The sequence below is a fragment of the Cryptomeria japonica genome, chromosome 11 (assembly GCF_030272615.1).
Source record: "Cryptomeria japonica chromosome 11, Sugi_1.0, whole genome shotgun sequence".
NCBI classification, from domain to species: domain Eukaryota; kingdom Viridiplantae; phylum Streptophyta; class Pinopsida; order Cupressales; family Cupressaceae; genus Cryptomeria; species Cryptomeria japonica.
Window position 1 is genome coordinate 536,542,708 of NC_081415.1, and position 14,032 is coordinate 536,556,739.

Sequence of the window (14,032 nt, forward strand, 5' to 3'; positions counted from 1 at the left end):
CAAGGATTGAGATAAGTGCGGGTGTCTTCCCTAGTTGTTCTACAAGGTCATACTCAGGCTTGGTTGATGACAAAGCGGTGTTTTTAGCCGGGGCACCTTGCAAAGTGAATTTACCTCGATGAGTTGTAACATTACATTTAGAGGTAGGTTCAGATGAAGATCCAAGGCCTTTTAGGACAATCTTGGGTTTTTGGGTAGAATTTTCAGGTGTTTTATCCTTGATGATAATGGTAGAGACATAATTATCCATTGAAATGTGATAGATAGTTGAATCAAAGTTATAGGATGCTCTGGTATAGTTGGTCTGGGCATCTGTAGCTTTAGCTTTTCCCTTGTCATGTTTTGGGAATGGTTCCTTAAACATTTCATGTTCTTGATTGGATGAGTGTCCTTCATTCTCAATGTCACCTCTATCAATGAGATCTTGTATGATGTTCTTCAGTCAGTGACAATTTCCTATTTTATGTCCCTTGCTCTTATGAAATTCTCAATACTCATCATCATTCCACCAATTTGGTTTAACCTTTGGCTCATATGGAGGCAAATCTGGAATTGTTATTATGTTGTTTGCTACTAGCTTTTTGAAAATTGACTCAAGTGGTTCTCCCAATGGGGTGTACTTCCTTCGTGATCTGGAAGTTGTTTGAGTATTCACTTGATTGGTTGCAGAGCTTGATCCAGAAAAAATGATCTTGGGACGTATTGTATTGGCATCAACAACACCATCATTGACTGCGTTTTTGTTTCTATTCTAAAATATTGGCTTGTCTTTTCCTTTATAGTCATCTTTGTTTTCCTTGAATATCTTAATGACTCCTTGTTCAATTAGGACCTTTTTTGTTGCTAAGCCTTTTTCAATGATGTCCTTGAAGGTGGACAAACAAGCTTTTCTCAAGTCATAAAAAATGTCTTTGTTAACATTTTGGGTGAACATTTCTACCATTTGTTTCTGTGGAATTTCACAAGAGCATCTACTGGCTAGATTCCTCCATCTTTGTAAAAATGATGAAAAAGATTCTCCATCTTTGTGTTTGGTGTTACACAAAGTGGTGACTGATATATCTGTCTCTATGTTGTATGAAAATTGCTGGATAAATGCCTCTGCTAAGTCACCCCATGACTTAATACCAGGTGGAAGTTGGGAGAACCATTCCATAGCTTGATCACCTAAGCTTTGTGGGAATAATCTCATCAAATATGTCTCTTCTGCTGCTACCTCAATGCAAGCTATGAAAAATTGTCTTCTATGTGCCTTAGGATCCCCTTTTCCTCTATACTTATCAAACTTAGGTGTCACAAAGTGTGTAGGAAATGGAGGCATTGGAATGCTCTTTTCAAATGGATAAGGACATATGTCTTTCATTGTGTAAGTTGGCTTCGGTGTATTTATGTCCTCCATTTTCTTTTGCAAGTCCTTAATTTGTTGTTCCAAATTATTCTTAGGTGGAGGCCGACTTCTTGGACCATACCCCATGCCCAAACCAATGTGTGGAGGAGAATGTTGTATATATGGATGATATTGATCATACACATGTTCATATGGAGGAGGTCTATAATGATGCTGCGTATATGGACCACTTGGTATAGAGTCATGGTGAGGAATGGAATATTTGCTTTGTCCATGTATACCATACTCTACAGGCATTTCATGAGTTTGTTCTAGTGTGTTGCCCCCAAATTTGACGCGGGGTTTCCTTGTGTCCAAATTTTGAGCATGCCTTTGAATATCCAATTGCTTTGGTGGTTGATCCTTAGCATTGGTATGTGATTGAACATATTTTTCTGCATAAGACTTCCATAATGGTCTGTGAAGGTGAGTATCATATGCTTGACCATGTGTGTATGGGACCTCTAGTTTTTGAAACAAAGATGATGGTGATTCAGGCACAAGATGTGGTCCTTTGTTGCTTCCACTATTAGGCCTCCTTTGATCCATGTTGGAGTGAGTTTGTTGCAAAGGTCGATTTTCCATTATTTGAGACATGTCAAAATCATGAGGTATCTTGGCTCCACTTTGTGCCATCATTTGTAAGAAGTATTGTCTATCTCTCCTCATTATTTCCTCAACCAATCGATTGAAACAAGGATCCATAATGGAGTCTTCCACTTCTGCTGAATGTACGGAAAAGTTGTCCATATTGTCATTGTGTGTATCATTGTTGTTTGTAGTGTCCATGTTCTTAACATTTGGAATGTTTCTATAGGCATCCATGTCAGGTAATGTAGGATGATTAGAATTGAAAAAGATATCATTGTCATACTCATAGGAACTCATGTTTGCGGACTCTTGAGCCTCTTTAGCTTCTCTCCTAGATTTTTGGGAATGGGTTTCAACCATGAACTAGGTATTGACCAAGATGTTTGAGACTAGATGAAAATGGAAAGAGTATGGAAGACCAAGAGTTGGATGGAATGTAAATGAATCTGAAGTGTACTTGCAATGTCCAAAGTGTAAGACCAAGTATGTATGTAGTAGAGTAGGTGTGGCTTCCAAAGAGATGATAGTTTCTCTTGATGAGGTAAGTTGACCTTGACTCTAAGTAAGACCAAATGAAACCCAAAGGTGATAGACCTTGATGAGGGACTACTTAGAAAAATGTTGTTGTATGTAGTGTGTTGACAAAGTATGATGAGGACAAGCAAGTGACCTTTTGACTCAAGTTTAGACAAATGTGAATGTAATGCAAGATGTAAAGCAATGATGGATTTTGTGAGACCCAAAGATAGGTTGAATGCTAGATGAAAATTTGAAGAGATAGCTTACGAAACTGATTTCTCTTGTTTGTTGGACTATAAATTTTTCCAATTTGTGAAGTTGTTTTGTTGTGACCCAATCTGAAATTTTGACTGTATTTCCGTGACAAGAGGACACAATGTTGATGAGGACTCAATGTTTGCAAGTGTTTAGACTCAAAATGACTTCAAGAAAAGTGTGTTGTTTGATGTAAAATTTTTTTTGCATACACTTGAAGACACAAAAGACACAATGTTTTGTTGTTTGGTCTTGAATGTTTGATTGTTCAAAATAAAATAAGCACACTTCTTATCACTGGCTAGGACAATAGTTGTTGATCCCACATGGAGTTTCCCCCGAGGCTACGCTATTCAGAGCGGATACTTAGATGTTTGACCCCACTGGCTCCACCCTCAACACTCACTTCTCGGGGCAGCCAAGCATCAGTCCCCACAAAAACTCCCCATGGCGAAATTTGTATCTCTACTAAGAACCGTATGTGTGTGGGCCACTATCAGAGGTTCGACCTCCTGCCCCAACAACTAGAAAGATTTTGGCTTCTAAAACAAAAAGGTGCTAGTAAGGGCATCCGCTCGTGTGGCCATACATGTGACACTTTCAGCTCTATAAATACAGAAGGCTCCCAGCTGGTAGGGGTTATGCCCTATAACTGATCAAATAAATTTGATCAAACAGGTTTATGGGGAGACATAGTGTCGGTATGAACTAATCAGCACACGTTATCCATAGTTTTCACCATGAATACAGTTGTTTATAGTGGTTCGAAAGAGGATGGCTTTTCCTCACTACCACTTGGGTCATTCTCTCCTCACTAGTAGTCCTAATGACCACACGGGGAGACAGGCCCTCTAAAGATGAAACAAAAAGAGCCTATTGCCCAAGACACAAAAGACACTGGTTCAATTTTAGTGCACCAATTGAAGTGTTTGATAATATATGAAAACAAGGCACAATAAAGATCAAAATAAAATCCTTTTCAAGGTCTTGCAACAAATATTTATTAGTAGTTTGGTTTGTTTAAAATGATCACCCCTTCCTGCAAGCACACAAGTTAGGTAAATTTTAGATCCAAAAGACTTTGTGAAATAGGGGCCTTGAACAATGCGTTTTGTTGACCAATTCAAAGATCTGATTCATCATAAAAAAACAACACTTGTAAAATTTCAAGAGATTTCCAGAAATGTAAGAAAATCTAAAAAATTTGCTAATTTGCTCCAAAAATTATTTTTTTATGAAAAATCATAAAAAATTCATATAAAATGCAAAATCGATCCAAAAAATCTAAAATTTTTATTAGACAGTCTTGATGGTCTTCCAAACCTGCATAAAAAAATTTCTGCAACAAATCGAAACAATTTGTGAGATATGAGTAAAATAATGCAAAACCCTAATTTTCAAAGATCTGATTTTTGAGGAATGATTTTGCATCAAATTTAAAATAAAAAAGAACAGATCCTATGTATAATTCTGAGAGATATCCAAAAATGTAAGAAAATCCAAAAAAATTTCTTATTTTCTCTCAAAATTAATTTTTGATGGAAAATCATAAAAAAATCATATAAAATGAAAATTTGATCAAAAAATTCTTAAATTTTTACTGAACACTTCTGATGATTTTTATGACTTGCAAAAAAAATTTGATGCAAAATCCGAAGCCCTTTGTGAGATCTGATTAAAATAAAGAAAAACCCTAATTTTTAAAGATCCAATTTTTATGGAAATATTTTGCATCAAAATTAAAATCACAAAGAACTTATCCTGTGTATAATTATGAAATATTTCCAAAAATTTAAGAAAATCCAAAAAATTTGTTCATTTTCTCTCAAAATTAATTTTTTATGAAAATTCATAAAAAAATCATAGAAAATTAAAATATGCTCCAATAGATCTGAATTTTTCTTTGAGAGCTCTTGATACTGTCTTCAACCTACAAAAAAACTTTGGTGCAAAATTTCCAAGCCGTTTGTGAGATATGATCGAATCTCTCCAAGATCTTGATTTTGTGTCCAAAACCCTAGCTGCACAAGGTTATTCTCCAAATTGTTTTACAAAACAACAATATAGGGTTAGAAAAATTTGCAAAAAAAACATCGATCTAAAAAAAATCCATGTCCCACTGAGCGTGCCAAAATGTTTATGGTGAAAATGGATAACAACAACATTGAAAGACTAAATGGATTCAACCAGAAAACCCTAGCCTAACAACAACAAAGATCCACCATAACATATGAAGATTACCTAAGACAATGCAAATCAAATGAAATCACAAAGATTATACCATCACATGTCCAATAGGGTTTGAATCTCCATTCTTCCTATCTCCATTGATCTTGCTTGATATATTTGCTCTCAGATTTTATGTGCACAAGAGCTCAACAAAGAACGAAAATGTGGTTGCAAGTAGGATCGAGCATATGAAAGTTCGAATGCTAGGATGCTTGATTAGAATGTATATGTCCAGGGGCTTAATGCATATGGTTGATAATGAAGGAAGCATCTCCTTATATAGAAGACACTATAAGAAATGGAGGGATAAGATTGAGAGGTGTAAAAGATAAATGGTCAGCTATGATTAAAGGGTAGGTAGAGGAAATAAGAAAATAATAAGAGGGTAGGTAGTGTAGGAATTAAGAGATGATTGACATGTGTCATGGGTAGAAAAGGCTAATGAATTAATTAAATAAATAAAGATTTATTTAATTAATAGAGGCAGTGGGATCAATTAAATAAATAAGATATTTATTTAATTTAGGGAAAATGATAATTTAAATAAATAAAGGTATTTATTTAAATGAGAAATAAGGCTAGAAGAGGATAAATGAATTAATTAAATAAATAAAGATTTATTTAATTAATAGAAGAATTAGGCTAAAGTAATTAAATAAATAAAATATTTATTTAATTAGACATGACAATTTTAGGTGTCTACATCTACAAATAAATTTTATTCAGAAGAAAGATAATCTTTAGGTACCCAAAATCCATGAGAATTTGTTGAAGGTGAAACCCCCACCTCTTCTAATGAAGTATTCACATATTTAATTTTTATAAAAGTATTACTACACTCAACAGTGTATGGATACAACTTATTCAACATGCCAAATATGACACCTCTAGCAATCACCATAACACCTCTAACCATTTTGCATCCCGCATTAGAAAAGACTATCTACACACTTGCATCTATTAGTTTTCTCACAAATAATAAATTTTGTTCTAGTCCAGGAATATGCAACACATCATTAATCATTTTTATTCTACCATTAGGAAACCTCATTTTAACTTTACGATGACCAACAATATTTAAATTAGAATCATCACCCAAGTACACATTACCTCCATCAAATTCTTCATATTCAAAAAATGAGTATCTATTAGAGGTCATATGAAAATATGCACATGAGTAAATTAGCCATGCATCATTACTTGCATGGGTCACCAAAGTTACAATGAATGCATCACCATCTTCCTTCTTGGACTTAGAATCATAACCAAAATTCTTCTTTTTCTTCTTATCTTCTTCTTTGCACTCCTCACAAAAGTGTCCAAACTTATCACAATTCCAACAAATAACTTGGACTTTCTAGGAGATTTGGATCTCCCCTTTGAATTGGATTATCATGCTTCTCATTCTTCTTGCCTTTTTCTTTATGTCTTCCACAAATAATTAGGGTCTCCTTAGCACTGATGGATAATTTCCTCATCATCTCTTGAGTCTTCAAAATAACATAAGTACTACAAATAGCCACAACAAGAGAATCCACGAATTAGGAAAATAACAAAGATTTGACATCTCTCCTACTCCTTCATCTTGACACCAATAGATGCCAATCAACCACCAATGCTTCCAAGTGGTTTATAATCCATCCACCCTCTTCCATTCTCGAGAAATATAATTTTCCTCCTCAAGAAAATATTGTTCACTAAAGATTTGAGTTGATACATCTCACTAGGTTTCTTCCATAGCTTTTTTGCAGAGGACTCTTCATGGACATTGATTAGAATAGAGTTTGAAAAACATAATTTGATTAGACCCTTGGATTTATGGTCCATAATATCATACCAAACAGCCAAAATAGGATTTGTAGGTATCCTCATCAATAACATCATATAGATCTTGATATATTAACAAATCCTCCATATTTAGCTTCCACATCTCAAACTTATTTCTATAAAAAATTTCCACCTCCATTCTTCCCGATGAACTTGCCATCTAAAATTTATTGCAATAAGATCACAAAATTTCTTCCATAGAAGACACTAAAATATAAATTAGTTAAAAAATCCAACAACCCACAATTGAAACCAAAGGTTACGAGGCTTTGATACCACTTGAAATAAAGTTAGTAAGGTTGTGGAACAACTTCCTACACTAATCTTGAGAGGAGAGTTATGTTAAACTTTTTAGATCTTACAATAGTTACATAAATTAAACAAAAACCACACAAATAGCATCCATACCATTACATAGTGATTTACGTGGGGAAAATCATTTTCGAAGAAAAAACTCATACTTCAAAAACTACCCAATATATTATTCAAAAATCAAGAATAGAAAACAATATGCTTGCAAATCAAGCTTCTCATAGGAGTATCACCAACCAAAGATCTAAAGGTAACTCAATAGCTATAAGACTCTCACACACAACCTCCATCTCATGCACCTAATTCATAGGAGATACAATACATAAACCATCAAACAATATTACAAAACTATGAGCTAAAACCACCCAAAAAGTGGCAGACAACTTATCACTAATCCAAGATGCCCTATGATGTGTCCAAACACACACCATGTGTAACTCCCATTTACAACTCACCTATGTGTCCAACATGTTTTTGTATTTCCCATTTTAGGAGAAGCAACTTTCAGGGGCTATAACTTTTGATTTGAGAGTCCAATTGATGAACCATTTGTGATTTCAAAAATCTTGTGAAGTGCTCTATCAAGCTATAACCCACTATGTTGGTTATGATCACTTTCGAGCCCTAAAGAGGCCTCTAAGGTCTTCAAAATTGACTTAAAATTTTTCAAAAAATAAAACCTTTAATATCTTCAAATCCAAAAATGATTATAATGAAAATTTATTGACATACTTATTTAGCCAATCCATAGTTTTGGGGAAAATTTTAAACCAATCTTTGCTCAAATGTAAACTTACTATAAATAGTAACCTTATGTAATTGCAAGGTTGAGACACCATTTTCCTAACACCATGCATAATTTAGAGATTCAATCAAGGTCAAATATGTCATTAATCATCCTTTCTACAATAGTTACATGCATTATTACATATTTGGGATAAACCCAAGTTATTTCAATTTCAAACTAACTCTAACCAAAACTAGAAATTAAAACCTTGCAACTTCTTGTGAAGAATTTTGTCTCTTTGGGGCTCTCCCGTTTCTCTCTCAATACAATCACTATTTTCTGTCCTCTCCTCCTCACAATGAAGTCCCTTCTATATTTTTATCTCTATTTGAAACATTAGAAAGAATTAGGGCATGAGACAAATTAAGACTCCCAACCTTTAGACCATCCAATTGTGTGCAGATAGATAGGTTGCAAATTCAAATTTAAATAATCACAAAAAGCATGATCAAACACCTTTGCAAGTTAATCATGTCCAATATTGATGATTTTGAAGGTTGAATGCACTGTGGTAGAAAGTTATCACAAAATTGATGATTTAGAGAATTTGAATTTGATAAGATTGGTCTACAATCAATAAATACAACATGGGTGCCACTATCTTCATCATTGGGTCTTGACATGAATGTTTGAATCCTATTTGAAATTTCCAAGAATAACAGTCTATTGTTGCAAATTGATGACATCTGCATTCTGAAGTTATGTTGTTGGGCTTACCCCATGAACTCAATGCTTGAATGGTGGTTGTGACTTCAAATTTAAATGTTGGCCATGACTTTCATGCAAGTAACGAATATGAAACCAAACTCTAATGATTTTCAATTTGGAAAATTTGACTTTAAGTTATGGAGCATGACAAGTATGGGCCATATAAGATGTATGATTAGTTATCAATTATGGACCATAAGCATATGGTAAGGTGGACAATTTAAGGAACACAAAATAAAAAGGTCACAACACGTAATATTTGAGGTGCCAACAAGGGTGATGTTGGCAACTATAATAATATATTTCCTAGATGGTGTTGGTAATTTACCCTGTTAGAAATGATATTACTGCTAGATGATGTTTACCAAAAGTAAACTGATAAGATGACACTAATATGACTTGGGTTTCCCTCTTCAACTTCTTTAAAACTTCCTAAAATTGGATGGGATAAACTAAATTTTGATTGGGTTTCAAAGGGTAATTCTGGACATATAACTGGATGAGGACTTTAAAGTGTTGATTAAGGACAACTAATAGAATGTTATATTTCTTCTATTGGCCTAAATACAAGTAATGAAGTTGAGGTGATAACTATTTGGTTGGGTATAAAAAGAGCTCTTAATAATAAAATTCAAAATAAATTGAGGGCGACTCAAACTTCATCATTGATCTAATTAATGGAGATGCTCAATCTTCTTGGATATTAAAAGATTATGCTAGTGAAATGAGGAAAAATATAACTAATTTTCAATAGGTATCTATAAATCATATTTATAAAGAAGGTAAAATGGTTGTTGATACAATTAAAAATATTGGTTTAAATGTGGTTGAATGCAGTTGTTGGACAGTTGTTAACCAACTCGCTCTTTCAATTCAAATTGCTAATCAGATAGTTTGTAATAACTTTGAAGTCATGATTTATATTCATATTTATGCTAAATTATAGACAAAGTTAGAATAATGTTTATTCTAATTTTATACAATATTAAAATGAGATATCCTTTTGTAATCATTTTTCTGATTATAATAGAGAAAGGTAGTACTACAAGTACAATTAATCACTTATTATCGAATGAGTGTAATAACCCATTTTTAATTTTGACATGAAGTAGAGATATATGGAGAGATATAGTTCAATCTTCAAGACTAGGAGTTATAACATGTACTATACTGATGGAATTTTGAACTTGTAAGATCTCCACACTCGAAATCTCAAAAATTAAACTAATAACTCATTTAACACATCATTTAAATTAAGAATATTAACTCCATAAGTCAATAAATAAAGAGGTACAATTTGGAGTTCAAGTGCTTGTTCCAAGTAAAGCAAATATACATAATAAATTCAATTGAGATTTCAAGACTACAATGATGACATTCATGCCATTATGATATCAATACAATAAGAAATACAATATATAATAAATGCAATATAAGATAATCATCCTAGCTTGTCACCAACCACAAGGTCATCTACAAGCTAAGGACGGAAACATGGTCCAGGCGCTTTTCCATCGAACTACAAAGCAATTAGGCTTCCCTAGAGTCCTTCATGAGATGAAGAACCTAGCTAGCTAGAAATAATGGAAGGATGGAAACCATGGTCCAACATGATACATCTACATACACATCTAATATATGATAATGAATTGTCATATTAAGGAGATCATCCTTCTCTGATTACCCATATTCGACACCCCTTCCCGGAAACATAGCTTAACATACACACAATGCAATATGTCTTTCATCATGACAATGCATCCTTCCTAGGACAAGTTATATCGACACATTTCTCTACATTGTTGTTCATATGCAAATACTAATACACTAATCTACATGTCTGTTCATATGCAAATACTGATAGATTAACCAACATGGCTATCCATATGCAAATATTGATACATCAATCTACATGGTTGCTCATATGCATTTACTAACACATCCATCTACATGATCATTATGAGCATGATAAGACATTTTGCAGGCTTCATTTCAAAACATTAATGCATTTTAAAAGAAGGTATGCCACATGTATGAATATATATAATATATACATATATATGAGCATACGTTCTTAAATAAAGAAGTAATTTAAATTAGAATCTAGGCAATCACATGTGAAATACAAATCATAATTTGTGTGATGAAGTTGTCTACTATGTTTTATCTTCTAGATTTCTGTTTATGTGTGAAAATCATGAACTATATATGATATCCTTTCTAAGTTTTTTGTATTTTGGTAAAGACAGGAATTTTAGATCCTTTTTATAGAAAAAACAAAAAGAAATTCATTTTAATTATGCCGAGAGGCATCTACAATGACATCAAAATGTCCGTCAACAAAAATTCAATTTTAAAACAATTTGACATACAAATGACCGGTAAATCCATGAAATATGCCATCTTTTGGTTTTTGTGGAGGTGTTATTTTATTACTCCAAATAAAATAGAACCCTCACCACTTGTCTTCAACTATATGAAACCGTTACATTCAAATGATAGTGGAAGAGTGTCATAATATTTAAAAGGGAGCAATCAATAAAATCAAGTAGCTTTGAAAGGTTAGTGGAGGAGTGGGCTTGGCATTGTGAGTATATGACGATTATAAGATATGTCTCGACATAATTTACCTATATTTTTTTAATATAGATATACTAGTTTAAAAAAGGGTATATCGCATGTATGCATATTTAAAATATACATATATGAAATAATTGTATATACGTATATATTCTCAAAGAAACAATTAATTCGCTACATTTTCATAATTCTCCAGCTATAAATAATTTTGTTTTAAGTTGAACATAAAATTCAACTCGTTTATACATGATTCTTTGAAGTTTCAGTTGCTTTTCTATAAGTGTGGTTGAACCCTGCCATAAATTGTAAGAGTAGTAGAATTCATGTGGCGATTTCAGCTTGGCCAATCAAAAGAAAACAGATTCTCAATAACATAACATCTATATTGTGAAAATAAATATTTGTTTTTCAAAAGGGACACCTTTATGGCCAGCCACGTTGTGGCAATCAGATTTTTTTTTTTAATCAAAGCATGAGCAAGGAAATAACATTTGATTAAATACAAAATGGTAACAATACATGTGAGCTTATTATTTTCTAACCACATCGACCTCTTTAGTGGAATTGGAGGCTCTATAAAACTTGTAATGTAGTGCACTTATAACTTAAATTGGAGGCTCTATAGAACTTGTAATGTAATGCACTTATAACTTATGTATAAGTGTGCCTATATTGTTATATATGTTCGTAACTTCATGTTCATATGTGTATATATAAATATATTCACATGTGTTCATAGATTATGTATGTTTATATATTGATGTAGTCATGTTTATACGTATTTATTATAAGTGTATCATTCATTTTTCAAGCATGTGCATATGAAACATATAATCAAATAACAATATACATATCCAAGAGAGTCGACATATTCCTATCATCAGAGAAAATTTATACATAGTCACAAACATGGTATGCAAGTTTAATTCCATTTCCATATTAATTAAAATAATACAATAACATTAGTATGTAAGCATTATCAAACACTCAGAAACATTCGTTAGATCATCCAAAAATGCAGTCGCTACATGAAACTAAGTGGTGTGTGCATTAGTTTCCATTATGCCAATTTTTTTACCAAATGGCTAGACTCCTCTCCTCGACCATGTTCCTGTTTTCAACTAAACCTGCACTCACTCAAACTCATTCGCACATCAATAGGTTAGTCCTCAAAACCATAATCGATATATGTACATGGTAAGAAAAATGACACTTTCGTAATTAAATCAACATTTTCTCATTTGCAATTTAAATACATCATTATTCTAACATATATAATTATTTAAAATGAATCAAAATTAACTAATTAATATTCAAATCAAGTTTATATCATTATTTTAGTCAAGCCAAAAGATGAGACATGAAAGAATTATATAGACATAAATATAAATAACGACAAGTATTTCCATAATTTCCAAAGAAGTACCCTAACAAATTCATTTTATTTATAACCCAAAAAATAAAATACATGATCTTATTTCTATATAAGGTTTTGAAAGAAGAAGAAAGAGAATAAATAATCCAGGTAAAGAGAAATTGATTTTAGCCTTCTTCTTGTGAAAAATTCATACAAAATAGAGATTTTGTAAAGAGAAATTGATTTTAGCCTTCTTCTTGTGAAAAATTCATACAAAATAGAGATTTTTTTTGAAAACAAAAGAGTTTCAAACTCCTTTAAAGCTATGTAGGCCATGATGAGGTGCTATCTATTTAGTTTTGAGAATGTAGTGATAATTTGGAGCATATATTTGATGGCTAGAGAGGAGATGATTAGTGAAGCCGTGGGAGAGAAAAGTTAAAATAATTCCTAAAATCAAGAATAAGTAATTTATAAAAATGTTTATGAAAAAAAGAGAGAACTTGACAAGCTTTTAGAATGGATATAAATTAACAATATTTCAAAACCATGGAGAGAGGTAAGTTGGTTCCTTATCAAATATTTCATGTTGGAAATAAAACCAAGAATAAGTAATTTATAAAAATGTTTATGAAAAAAAGAGAGAACTTGACAAGCTTTTAGAATGGATATAAATTAACAATATTTCAAAACCATGGGAGAGGTAAGTTGGTTCCTTATCAAATATTTCATTTTGGAAAGAAGATTCACTTGTGTCCATTCATATAATTTTCCTATACTTGTGCATTTAAGACATTTGAAATTTATGATCTTTCCTTTCCATGTAATCTCTGTTATGGAAGTGTTTATCCTAAATGGTGAGAACCCTCTTTTGCATGAGGGATTAATATTGCATTTACATTAGTTTATTTTTTATTAAACCCTTGTGTATATGTTCAATTAGAATAATCTTATTCCTTAAAATATGAGTTATATTAGTGTTATTTAGTAGGATCCCCAAAGTAATACATATATTTCCAATTCTAAAATACCAATTGGAAATGTGGTGTTTTGATAAAACCCTTTACAAAAGTTAAAACTTTTCCCTTTCAAAACCTCATTATTGTGTCAACCTATCCCATTGACATAGACTCGGGAAATTAAAATTATTTTTAACTAGGCAAAAATTGAATATTACCAAAACTTCTGAAAAACCTTCATTTCCCAAAAGAAAATAACAAAATTCAACATGAAACTAAAATTAAAGAAAATAACAAAATTCAACATGAAACTAAAATTTTAATTAGAGATGTTGGTATTGAAAAAAAAAGAAAAAAAAGAGGGAATCCTATAAACCAAAAGATATAGGGTAAAATATTGAATTTAAAAATGGTAAAAATAAAAAAAATGAAATAAAAGAGGACAAGATCAAAAGAAGCCTGTTAAACATGTTACTTTAGACATGCTACTGTGAAAATGTTGGACTCCTCAAATAATAAAT